The following is a 13,391-nucleotide window of genomic DNA, read 5'->3' as shown; positions in this document are numbered from 1 at the left end:
TTCACTGACTCTCCCCGTGTATAATATTAAACAGTTTAGTGACTCTCCCGGTGTATAATATTAAACATTTTAGTGACTCTCCCGGTGTATAATATTAAACATTTTAGTGACTCTCCCGGTGTATAATATTAAACATTTTAGTCACTCTCCCGGTGTATAATATTAAACAGTTTAGTTACTCTCCCGGTGTATAATAGTAAACATTTTAGTGACTCTCCCGGTGTATAATATTAAACAGTTTAGTGACTCTCCCGGTGTATAATATCAAACATTTCAGTGACTCTCCCGGTGTATAATATTAAACATTTCACTGACTCTCCCCGTGTATAATATTAAACAGTTTAGTTACTCTCCCGGTGTATAATATTAAACAGTTTAGTCACTCTCCCGGTGTATAATATTAAACATTTTAGTCACTCTCCCGGTGTATAATATTAAACATTTTAGTGACCCTCCCGGTGTATAATATTAAACATTTTAGTGACTCTCCCGGTGTATAATATGAAACATTTTAGTGACTCTCCCGGTGTATAATATTAAACATTTTAGTCACTCTCCCGGTGTATAATATTAAACATTTTAGTCACTCTCCCCGTGTATAATATTAAACAGTTTAGTGACTCTCCCGGTGTATAATATTAAACATTTTAGTGACTCTCCCGGTGTATAATATTAAACATTTTAGTCACTCTCCCCGTGTATAATATTAAACAGTTTAGTGACTCTCCCGGTGTATAATATTAAACATTTTAGTGACTCTCCCGGTGTATAATATTAAACATTTTAGTGACTCTCCCGGTGTGTAATATTAAACATTTTAGTGACTCTCCCGGTGTGTAATATTAAACATTTTAGTGACTCTCCCCGTGTATAATATTAAACATTTTAGTGACTCTCCCGGTGTATAATATTAAACAGTTTAGTCACTCTCCCGGTGTATAATATTAAACATTTCACTGACTCTCCCGGTGTATAATATTAAACATTTCACTGACTCTCCCGGTGTATCATATTAAACATTTTAGTGACTCTCCCGGTGTATAATATTAAACAGTTTAGTCACTCTCCCGGTGTATAATATTAAACATTTCACTGACTCTCCCGGTGTATAATATTAAACATTTTAGTCACTCTCCCGGTGTATAATATTAAACATTTTAGTCACTCTCCCCGTGTATAATATTAAACATTTTAGTGACTCTCCCGGTGTATAATATTAAACAGTTTAGTGACTCTCCCGGTGTGTAATATTAAACATTTTAGTCACTCTCCCGGTGTATAATATTAAACATTTTAGTGACTCTCCCGGTGTATAATATTAAACATTTTAGTCACTCTCCCGGTGTATAATATTAAACAGTTTAGTGACTCTCCCGGTGTATAATATTAAACATTTTAGTCACTCTCCCGGTGTATAATATTAAACATTTTAGTGACCCTCCCGGTGTATAATATTAAACATTTTAGTGACTCTCCCGGTGTATAATATGAAACATTTTAGTGACTCTCCCGGTGTATAATATTAAACATTTTAGTCACTCTCCCGGTGTATAATATTAAACATTTTAGTCACTCTCCCCGTGTATAATATTAAACAGTTTAGTGACTCTCCCGGTGTATAATATTAAACATTTTAGTGACTCTCCCCGTGTATAATATTAAACAGTTTAGTGACTCTCCCGGTGTATAATATTAAACATTTTAGTGACTCTCCCGGTGTATAATATTAAACATTTTAGTGACTCTCCCGGTGTGTAATATTAAACATTTTAGTGACTCTCCCGGTGTGTAATATTAAACATTTTAGTGACTCTCCCCGTGTATAATATTAAACATTTTAGTGACTCTCCCGGTGTATAATATTAAACAGTTTAGTCACTCTCCCGGTGTATAATATTAAACATTTCACTGACTCTCCCGGTGTATAATATTAAACATTTTAGTCACTCTCCCGGTGTATAATATTAAACATTTTAGTCACTCTCCCGGTGTATAATATTAAACATTTTAGTCACTCTCCCGGTGTATAATATTAAACATTTTAGTCACTCTCCCCGTGTATAATATTAAACAGTTTAGTGACTCTCCCGGTGTATAATATTAAACAGTTTAGTGACTCTCCCGGTGTGTAATATTAAACATTTTAGTCACTCTCCCGGTGTATAATATTAAACATTTTAGTGACTCTCCCGGTGTATAATATTAAACATTTTAGTCACTCTCCCGGTGTATAATATTAAACAGTTTAGTGACTCTCCCGGTGTATAATATTAAACATTTTAGTCACTCTCCCGGTGTATAATATTAAACATTTTAGTGACTCTCCCGGTGTATAATATTAAACATTTTAGTCACTCTCCCGGTGTATAATATTAAACAGTTTAGTGACTCTCCCGGTGTATAATATCAAACATTTTAGTCACTCTCCCGGTGTATAATATTAAACATTTTAGTGACTCTCCCCGTGTATAATATTAAACATTTTAGTCACTCTCCCGGTGTATAATATTAAACAGTTTAGTGACTCTCCCGGTGTATAATATCAAACATTTTAGTCACTCTCCCGGTGTATAATATTAAACATTTTAGTTACTCTCCCGGTGTATAATATTAAACATTTTAGTGACTCTCCCGGTGTATAATATTAAACATTTTAGTCACTCTCCCGGTGTATAATATTAAACATTTTAGTGACTCTCCCGGTGTATAATATCAAACATTTTAGTCACTCTCCCGGTGTATAATATTAAACATTTTAGTCACTCTCCCGGTGTATAATATTAAACAGTTTAGTGACTCTCCCGGTGTATAATATTAAACATTTTAGTCACTCTCCCGGTGTATAATATTAAACATTTTAGTCACTCTCCCGGTGTGTAATATTAAACATTTTAGTCACTCTCCCGGTGTATAATATTAAACAGTTTAGTGACTCTCCCGGTGTATAATATTAAACATTTTAGTCACTCTCCCGGTGTATAATATTAAACAGTTTAGTGACTCTCCCGGTGTATAATATTAAACATGTTAGTGACTCTCCCGGTGTATAATATTAAACAGTTTAGTGACTCTCCCGGTGTATAATATTAAACATGTTAGTGACTCTCCCGGTGTATAATATTAAACATTTTAGTGACTCTCCCGGTGTATAATATTAAACATGTTAGTGACTCTCCCGGTGTATAATATTAAACAGTTTAGTTACTCTCCCGGTGTATAATATTAAACATTTTAGTCACTCTCCCGGTGTGTAATATTAAACATTTACCTTCCTCTCTCTCCTCTCTCCGCCGCCGCTCCTGCTGACACACCACGGCTCCTGCCGCTCTCCTATTGGTTCTCCCGCAACAGCCAACCCGCGCCTGCGTTACTGCCACGCGCAGAATCGTTGGGCAACTGTCCCGTGCGTGATTACCCAACAGGCACCGCCGCGCCGTGACGTCACGTCCTGGCTGGTGTTGTCTGACGTCAGCCAATGGTAACTTTCTTTCCTCTTGAGGCCAAGGTGAACCTTTTGCGGTGGGGGGGGGTGCAGGGTGAATAGGTAAGGTAGGGGGGAGAAGGGGAGGGGTGGGGTTGGGGGGTAAAGGGGGGGTGGGGTAGGGGGGTAGAAGGGGGGGGTGGGGTAGGGGGGTAGAAGGGTAGGGGGGTAGAAGGGGGGGGTGGGGTAGGGGGGTAGAAGGGGGGGTGGGGTAGGGGGGTAGAAGGGGGGGGTGGGGTAGGGGGGTAGGGGGGGGTGGAAGGGGGGGGTGGGGTAGGGGGGTAGAAGGGGGGGTGGGGTAGGGGGGTAGAAGGGGGGGTGGGGTAGGGGGGTAGGGGGGGGGTGGGGTAGGGGGGTAGGGGGGGGGGGTGGGGGTAGGGGGGGGGTGGGGTAGGGGGGTAGAGGGGGGGTGGGGTGGGGTGGGGTGGGGTGGGGGGAGAAGGGGAGGGGTGGGGTAGGGGGGTAGAAGGGGGGGTGGGGTAGGGGGGTAGAAGGGGGGGTGGGGTAGGGGGGGGGGTAGGGGGGTAGAAGGGGGGGTGGGGTGGGGGGGTAGAAGGGGGGGGGGGGGGGGGGTGGGGGGGGGGGTAGAAGGGGGGGTGGGGTGGGGTGGGGTAGAAGGGGGGTGGGGTGGGGGGAGAAGGGGAGAAGGGGAGGGTGGGGTGGGGGGGGTAGAAGGGGGGGTGGGGTGGGGGGAGAAGGGGAGAAGGGGGGGGTGGGGTGGGGGGGGGGGGGGTGGGGTGGGGGGAGAAGGGGAGAAGGGGAGGGTGGGGTGGGGGGGTAGAAGGGGGGGGTGGGGTGGGGGGGGGTGGGGTGGGGGGAGAAGGGGAGGGGGAGGGTGGGGTGGGGGGGTAGAAGGGGGGGGTGGGGTGGGGTGGGGGGTAGAAGGGGGGGTGGGGTGGGGGGAGAAGGGTGAGGGAGAAGTGGGGAGGTGGAGGGGTGGGGGAAGTGTGTGGGAGGGGGGAGAGAGGCAGGGTAGGGGCGGAGAAGTGGGGAGGGTAGGGGTGGGGGGAGTCCAATACTAGAGTGTATAAGGTCAGAGGGAAAAGATTTAACAGGGACCTTTTTGAAATTGAACATGAAAATAGGAGGGTTAGATTTGCCTCCCTGAAATCTGTCAGAATTGTGAGAGTGTTTTGGATCAATCAAAGCATGGATTATTTTCATGGCCATCACCTCTGGTAATCTGTGATCAAGGCTTCACTGGCTGGCCAGCATTTATTGCCGGTCCTTCCTTGCCCCATGAGAAGGTGATGGTGAGATGCCTTCTTGAACTGCTGCAGTCCATCTGAGGGTCTTCCAGGATTTTGACCCATGGCAGTGAAGAATGGCAATATTGTTTCAGGTCAGGCTGGTGAGTGGCTTGGAGGGGAACTTGAAGGTGGTGGTGTTCCCATATGTCTGCTTGTCCTTGTTCTTCCAGATGGAAGTGGTCGTGGGTTTGGAAGGTGCTCTCTGAGGATGCTTTGTGAATTTCTGCAGTGCATCTTGAGTGTTGGTAGTCGGGGGAGTTGATGTTTGTCAATGCAGTGCCAATCAAGCAGGCTTCTTTGTCCTGGATGATGTGAAGCTTCTTGAGTTTTACTGGGGCTGCACTCATCCAGGCACGTCAGCAGTATTCCATCACACACTTGCCTTATGCCTTGTAGATAGTGGACAGGCTTTGGGTGGTCAGGAGGTGAGTTACTCACTGCAGTATTCCTAGCCTCTGACCTGTTCTTGTAGCCACTGTGTTTATATGGTGAGTCCAGCTGAGTTTCTGGTCAATAACTCCCAGAATGTTGACAGTGGGGGATAAAATGATGGTAACACCATTGAAAGTCATGGAGTAATGGTTAATTTGTCATTTGTTGGTGATAGTTGTAGCCTGGCATTTGTGTGGCACAAATATTACCTGCCACTTGTCAGCCCAAGCCTGGATATGGTCCAGATCTTGTTGCATTTGGACATGGACTGCTTCAGTGTTTGATGAGTTGCAAATGGTGCTAAACATCCCCACTTCTGACCTTATGATGGAGGAAAGGTCCTTGATGAAGCAACGGATGATGGTTGGGCCTCGGACACTACCCTGAGGAATTACTGCAGATATGTCTTGGAGCTGAGATGACTGATGTCCAATGACCACAACCATCTTCCTATGAGCTAGGTATGCCCATTGATTCCAGTTTCACTCAGACTCCTTGATGCCACACTCAGTCAGATGCAGCCTTGATGCCAAGGGCTGTCACTCTCCCCTCCCCTCTGGAGTTCAGCTCTTTTGTCCATGTTTGAACCTAGGCTGTAATGACTTCAGGAGCTGAGTGGCCCTGGGGGAACCCAAACTGGGTGTCACTGAGCAGGTTATTGCTGAGCTGGTGCTGTTTGATAGCACTGTTGGTGACACCTTCCATCACTTTATTAAAGATTGACAGTAGACCTTCAGGGCAGTAATAAGCTGGGTTGAATTTGTCCTGCTTTTTATGTAGAGGACATATTTGGGCAATTTTCCACATTGCGAGGTAGGTGCCAGTGTGCAGCTGTACTGGAACAGCTTGACTAGGAGAACGGCAAGTTCTGGAGCACAAGTCCTCACTACTATTGCCAGAATGTTGTTTGGGCTTGTAGGTGTCTCCGATCTTTTCTTGATAATCACATGGAGCGAATCGAATTGACTAAAGACTGGTCCCTGTGATGCTGGGGAGCACTGAAGGAGGCCGGGATGCATCATCCACTCAGCACTTCTGGCTGAAGATGGTGGCGAAAGCTTCAGCCTTATCTTTTGCTCAGATATGCTGGGCTCTTCCATCATTGAGAATGGGGATATTGGTGGAGCCTTCTCCTCTCGTGACTTGTTTAATCGTCCACCACTGTTCATGACTGGATGTGGCAGGACTGCAGTGCTTAGATCTGATCCGTTGGTTCTGGGATGGCTTACCTTTGTCTGTCACCTGCTGCTTATGTTTGACATGCAAGTAGCCCTCCTTATTGGCTTCACCAGGCTGATACCTTATCTTCAGGTATGTCTGGTGCTGCTCCTGGCACACCCTCCTCCATTGAACCAGGGCTGATCCCTTGAATTGATGGTAACGGTTGAGTCGGGGATAGGTCATGCCCTGCGGTTACAGATTGTGCTGGAGTACAGTCCTGCTGATGTTGAAGGCTCACAGTACCTCATGGATGCCCCAGTCTTGAGTTGTTCGATCCCATTTAGAATGGTCGTAGTACCACAGAACACGATGGAGTTATCATTAACGTGAAGGCAGGGCTTATCTCCAGAAGGACAGTGCAGTGGTCACTCTTATTAATACTGTCATGGACAAACACGTCTGGACAGACATAATCCACAGTATTATACACTCATCAGCTTTCTGTCATGCATATCCTCAGTTCCTCCTTTCCCGTGCATTCTGCATCTGTGGGAAATTATTAGCGTCTTTTTCTGTGAAGGCAGAAGCTGCTTAATTGTTCTGCCACTGCCTCTTTCGACTAAACCAATTCTCCCATTTCAGACTGTGCCAATCTTTATCTTTTTTTCAATACCTGTTGAAGCCTCCTATAACTTGCCATTATATTCAAATTTATTCAGATATTCTGTTCCCCCCCCCCCACTCCAATGGAGGAGTCCAAGGACCTGCATGTCTTCGGTGGAGTGGGAGGGAGAGTTAAAGTGTTGAGCCAGCACCCGCTGCACCCGATGTGGCCTCCTCTATATTGGGGAGACAGGCCGCCTACTTGCAGAACACTTTAGGGATCACCTCTGGAACGCCCAAACCAACCAACCCAACCACCCCGTGGCTCAACACGTTAACTCTCCCTCCCACTCCACCGAAGACATGCAGGTCCTTGGACTCCTCCACCGCCAGACCATAACAACACGACGGTTGGTGGAAGAGCACCTCATCTTCCGCCTGGGAACCCTCTAGCCACAAGGGATGAACTCAGATTTCTCCAGTTTCCTCATTTCCCCTCCCCCCACCTTGTCTCAGTCGATTCCCTCAAACTCAGCACCACCTTCCTCACCTGCAATCCTCTTCCTGACCTCTCCGCCCCCACTCCCACTCCGCCCTATCACTCTCACCTTAACCTCCTTCCACCTATCACATCTCCATCGCCCCTCCTCCCTACCTTTTATCTGAGCCTGCCTGGCACCCTCTCCTCATTCCTGATGAAGGGCTCTGGCCCGAAACGTCGAATTTCCTGTTCCTTGGATGCTGCCCTGACCTGCTGTGCTTTAACCACCATCTTTGTTCAAGTCTAAACTACTACTAAACTTTTTCTAGCAAGTTTAGGACTATACTTTGGATCTGCTCGAGCCCTGGAATGTTACAGTCTGAAAGGTGGTGTTTGGGACTGATATTCAGGATACAATATTTATTAACATAGATAAGGGGTTAAACACCACTCCCTCTCTCCCTGCTGCTTAATAGTGGCAGACTATACTATCTACAGGATTCAATCAAGTCTCCCACCCACCTCCAGCACACCCTATCCACTTACATTGGCCTGTAACCCACCCTCGACCTGTTTATTTCCAACTGTTGCCAAGACATTAACCGCCTCAAACTGTCTGCACCCCTCCCCCACCCTCACAACATGCAACCCTCCACTCCCTCTGCTCCAACCCCCACCTCACCATCAAGCCATGGTACAAGGGGTGGAGGGGTGCAGTGGTAGTTTGGCACATTGACCTCTGCACCGCTGAAGCCAAGCGCCATCTCGCAGACACCTCCTCCTACCACCCCCCATGACCATGACTGTAACCCTCATCACCAAACCATCATTTCCCAGACCATACACAACCTCATCACCTCAGGGAATGTCCCATCCACAGCTTCGAGAACCCCACACCGCTTGGTTCTACCTCCAACCCAAGATCCAGAAGCCTGACTATCCCGGCCGACCCATTGTCTCAGCCTGCTCCTGCCCCATCAACTTCATCTCCACCTACCTCGATACTGTCCTATCTCCCCCCCCCACGCCCTCCACGACTTCAGTTTTCCTGGCCCCCAACACCTCACCTTCACCATGGAAATCCAGTCCCTTCACACCTCCATCTGTCATGACCAGGGCTTCCAAGCCCTCCATTTCTTCCTCTCTGACCTTCTCCCCAGCACCCTTCCATTGACACTCTCATTTGGCTGAGCTGGTCCTCACCCTCAACAATTTCTCCTTCGAATCCTCCCCCTTCCTCCAGATGAAAGGTGGCTACGTGGCACAATCTATCTTCTGGAGTTAGATCGGCACCACTCCCCATTTCCTTCACTACGCTGGTGACTGCATCAGCACCACCTCGTGCTCCCACGAGGAGGTTGAACAGTTCATTGACTTCACAAACACATTCCACTTAAATTCCAGGTGACCTTAAATTCGCCTGGACCATCTCTGACACCTCCCTCCCCTTCCTAGGGCTCTCCATCTCCATCAACAGCGATCAACCCAGCACTGACATTTTCTACAAACCCACCGATTCCCACAGCTACCTGGATTACGCCTCCTTGTACCCTGCCTCCTACAAAAAAAAATGCTATCCCTTATTCCCAATTCTCCACCTTTGCTGCATCTGCTCCCAGGAGGACCAGTTCCACCACAGAACATATTTGATGGCCTCTTTCTTTAGAGACAGCAATTTCCCCTCCACCGTGGTTGATGATGCCCTCCAGTACATCTTATTCACGTCCCACACCTCCAATCGCAATAAGGACAGAAACCCTCTGGTCCTCACCTTCCACCTCAGTATACATTGCATCATCCTCTACCATTTCCACCATCTACAAACTGACCTCACCACCAGAGATATAGTTCCCTCCCCACTCCTATCCGCTTTCCATAAAGACGGATCCCTCCATGACTACCTGGTCACGTCCATGCCCCAAAACAACTCACCATCCCTTCCTGGCACCTTCCCCTGCCACCGCAGGAATTGCAAAACATGCACCCACACCTACCCCCCCTCACCTCCGTCCAAGGCTGCAAAGGAACCTTCCACATCCAAAATTTCACCTGCATATCCACAGCATCATTTAATGTATCAGTTGCTCCCAGTGCGGTCTCCTTCTACACTGGGGAGACTGGATGCCTATGTGCAGAGTACTTGAGAGAATATCTCCAGGACACCCGCATCAATCAACCTCACTGCCCAGTGGCTGAACATTCCAAATCTCCCTCCCCCCCTGCAGAGGACATGCAGGTCCTGGGCCTACTCCATTGCCATTACCTTATCACCCGACGCCTGAAGGAAGAACACTTCATCTTCCGTCTTAGGACTCTTCAACCCTATGGCATCCATGTGGACTTTAGCAGTTTCCTCACTTATCCCACCCCCCCCACCTTACCCCTTCCAACCTTCTAGGGCAGCACAGTCCTCGTGACCTGTCCCATGTGTCAATCTTCCTTCCCACCTATCCGCTCCACCTTTCTCTCCTATCTATCACCTTCACCCACTTCTTGCATTCTTCAGCCCCAGCCCCCTCCCATTAGTCTCTCCACCCAAGGCTCCCAGCCTCATTCTAAAAGGGCTTTTGCCTGAAACGTCAATTTTCCTGCTCCTCGATGCTGCCTGACCTGCTGCGCTATTCCAGCACCACCAGCTATAGGATACAGAGATTCTTAGACAACGCTTTCCAACACATGGCCACTTCCATCTAGAATAAGGACAGTAGATACACAGGAACACCATCAGTTACAAGTTCCCCTTCATGCCACTTATCATCCCAACTTAGAAATATATCACTGTTCCTTCAGTGTCACTGGGTCAAAATTCTGGAAATTACTGCCTAATGACATTCTGGATCTGCAGGACATTGTCTGCAGCTGTTCAAAGAGGCAGTAAACTGCCACCTTCTCAAAGGACTAGAGTCAGAGCCACAGATGTCCAGCATGGAAACTGACCCGTTGATCCAACTTGCCTATGCCAACCAGATATCTGAATCTCGTCCCATTTGGCCCATATCCCTTTAAACCTTTCCTATCCATGTACCCATTCAGTTGGCTTTGAAATGTTCTAATTGCATCAGCCTCCATCACCAGCTCCAGTAGCTTATTTCATATCTGCATCACCCTCTGAAAAAGCTGCCCTTTCCCTCACTTTAAACCTATGCTCACTAGTTTTGGACTCCTCTTCCCTGGAGAAAAGACCTTATCCTGTATAGATTAGATTAGATTACTTACAGTGTGGAAACAGGCCCTTCGGCCCAACAAGTCCACACCGACCTGCCGAAGCGCAACCCACCCATACCCCTACATATACCCCTTACCTAACACGACGGGCAATTTAGCATGGCCAATTCACCTGACCCGCACATCTTTGGACTGTGGGAGGAAACCGGAGCACCCGGAGGAAACCCACGCAGACACGGGGAGAACGTGCAAACTCCACACAGTCAGTCACCTGAAGCGGGAATTGAACCCAGGACCCTGGCGCTGTGAGGCAGCAGTGCTAACCACTGTGCCACCTTGCTGCCCTATCATGCTCCTCATGATTTTATAAACCTCTATAATATCACTGCTCAGCCTCTGACACTCCAGGGAAAACAGCCCCAACCTATTCAGCATCACCCTATAGCACAAAGCCTCAAACACTGGCAAAATCCTTGTAAATCTTTTCAGAGCCTGTTTAAGTTTCACAGTACCTTTCCTGTAGCAGGGAGACTAGAATTGAACATAGTATTCCAGAAGTGGCCTAACAAATGTCCTGCACAGCCACATGGCCTCCCAACTTACACCCAACGGATTGACCAATAACAGCACGTGTAACAAACACCTTCACTAACTTGTCTACCTGGGACTCCACTTGCAAGGAACTATGAATCTTCACTTCAAGGTCTCTTCGTTTGGCAACACTCCTCCGGACCTCCTGCCCGGACTTACCTTACCAAAATGCAGCACCTCACATTTATCGAAATCAAAGTCCATCTTCCAATCCTTGGCCCATCTGATCAAAGTCCAGTTATACCGAAATAACCATCACTGTTAACTGCAATCACTAATTTTGGTGTCATCTGCCATTTTACAATCCATATCCTTCTATTTCACATCCAAATCATTTATATACATGATAAAAACCAGTTGACCCAGCACCAATTCTTGCCGCACATTGGTGATCACAGGTTTCCAGTTCGAAACCACTGTCACCCCCCAACCACTGCCCTCTGTCTCTTATCTTCAAGAGAATTTTGTATCCAAATGGCAAGCTCCCTATATATTCCATGCAATCTACCCAGTCTATTATCCTGGATGCTTTGCTGGAGTCCATATAGACAATCTTCATCACCACTTCAAATAAAAACTCAAGTTAGATACAAATTTCCTCGCTATAAAGCCATGTTAACTATCCCAATCAGTCCTTGTCTTTGTGAATACATGCAAATCCTGCCCCTCAGAATCCTCTCCAACAACTTACCCACCACTGACATCAGTCAAAAATGCCCTTACCGTTCTTACATAACGGCACCACACTTACCAACTTCTAGCACTTCACTGATGGCTATCGAAGACTCAGCAGCGGATATCTCTGCAACAGACCCAGCAATCACTTCCCTAGTTTCCCACCAAGTTCTAGAGTACACCCAATCAGTTCCCAGGGGCTTATCCACCTTTGTTTTAAGGCATCCCAGCACCAATTCCTCTGTATATGGACGTTAAGATATCACTATTTCTCCAAGTTTTTGAGCTTCCATGTCCTCAGTAAAAACGGAGATGAAATGCTTAAGTATCTCCCTCATCTCCTGCAGTTCCACACAGACAACCTTGTTAACCTGTAAAGGGCCCCATGGTTTCCCTAGTTTTTTTTTGTCCTTAAATGTATTTGTAGGTTTTTATTTTAGGATCTACTCAATCCCCTATTTACCAAAGCTCTGTAATGTCCCCTTCTGCCCTCCTGACTTCCCTCAAGTATACTCTTGTTGCCCTTATACTCCACTAGGGATTCATTCAATCCCAGGTGTCTGTACCTGACATATGCCTTTCTTTTTCTTGACAAGAGCCTCAAATCCTCGAAGGGCAAGCAGAAAACGCTGGCCATCCAGCCCAGCAACACCCATATCCCACCAGTGAATGTAAAAGCAACATTTTGCCAACTTACGTAAGCTTTGTAAATGGGACAGCTGAAACTATAACTTTGAAAGAGATGTGAATGATCCAGCTCAATGTAAACAGATGTAAACAAAAGGAGAGGAGATCTATTTTGGACCTAAGCACAGACAACTTTCTAAATATTAAAAAGCTAGAAACACTGGATGTGGAGAGAAACGTATGGCTCCACACAGATCATTACAATGTATGAACTGGTCCAGAAAAATCAAAAAGCTATTTATATCCAAGAGTATAGAAGCCTAACTGTTCATGATTTATATGCTATCACTCCAAAGCCTGACAGCCAAGGAAGGGAATTTTTGTAATGTGACCAAATAATTGGAGTATAGTTCCAGCATGCAAACTCTTCCAATGTACACCAATGCCAGGAAATCAGAGTAAGAGATTCTGGGCAAGTTGTGATGGAAACAATTGGGAGCCTTTACCACAGGCTACACTGAACAAGATTCCAAAGAAACTTGTATTATTCGGTTAGGAATAATGTGCAAACGTATGGGGACAGGGGATAGGAAATTGGCAATAGATAATGATGCTCACTTGAAGAGCTGACACATCTCCTTTTGCACCATAACATTTCAGTGATTCTGTAACAGCAGCACTCCACACCAAGTTGTGAAGGCTTAAAGATTCTAAACAGCTCAATGCCAATTTTGTAAAACAGAGACTGATAAAGAACTTTGTTAACTAAAGGTATTAAAAACATACCAAGTAAAGCCTACGTGGAGTTTGATCAGCATTGGCATTGGCCTTGCCCAACTCCCAAATTCAAGCAGAACAAAAGTCAGTAATTTATGCTAAATCTGTGTAAAACATTAAGTTGAGGTCAACTGGTTTAGTGCTCCAC

General features: G+C 46.4%; 1 protein-coding gene across 1 annotated transcript in view; it reads right to left on the bottom strand.

Moving 5' to 3' along the window:
- Window positions 1-3,381, bottom strand: part of LOC132833972 (zinc finger protein 574-like) — a 35,703-nt gene extending 32,322 nt beyond the window's left edge. Inside the window, exon 1 of the mRNA XM_060852677.1 lies at window positions 3,269-3,381. The gene's annotated coding sequence lies outside the window, so the exon portion shown is untranslated. The remainder of the gene's footprint in view (window positions 1-3,268) is intronic.
- Between the last annotated feature and the right edge of the window lie 10,010 nt (window positions 3,382-13,391).

The sequence above is a fragment of the Hemiscyllium ocellatum genome, chromosome 38, assembly GCF_020745735.1.
Source record: "Hemiscyllium ocellatum isolate sHemOce1 chromosome 38, sHemOce1.pat.X.cur, whole genome shotgun sequence".
NCBI classification, from domain to species: Eukaryota; Metazoa; Chordata; class Chondrichthyes; order Orectolobiformes; family Hemiscylliidae; genus Hemiscyllium; species Hemiscyllium ocellatum.
Note: the sequence above shows the minus strand (reverse complement) of the source record. Positions and strands in the feature narration are given on the sequence as shown.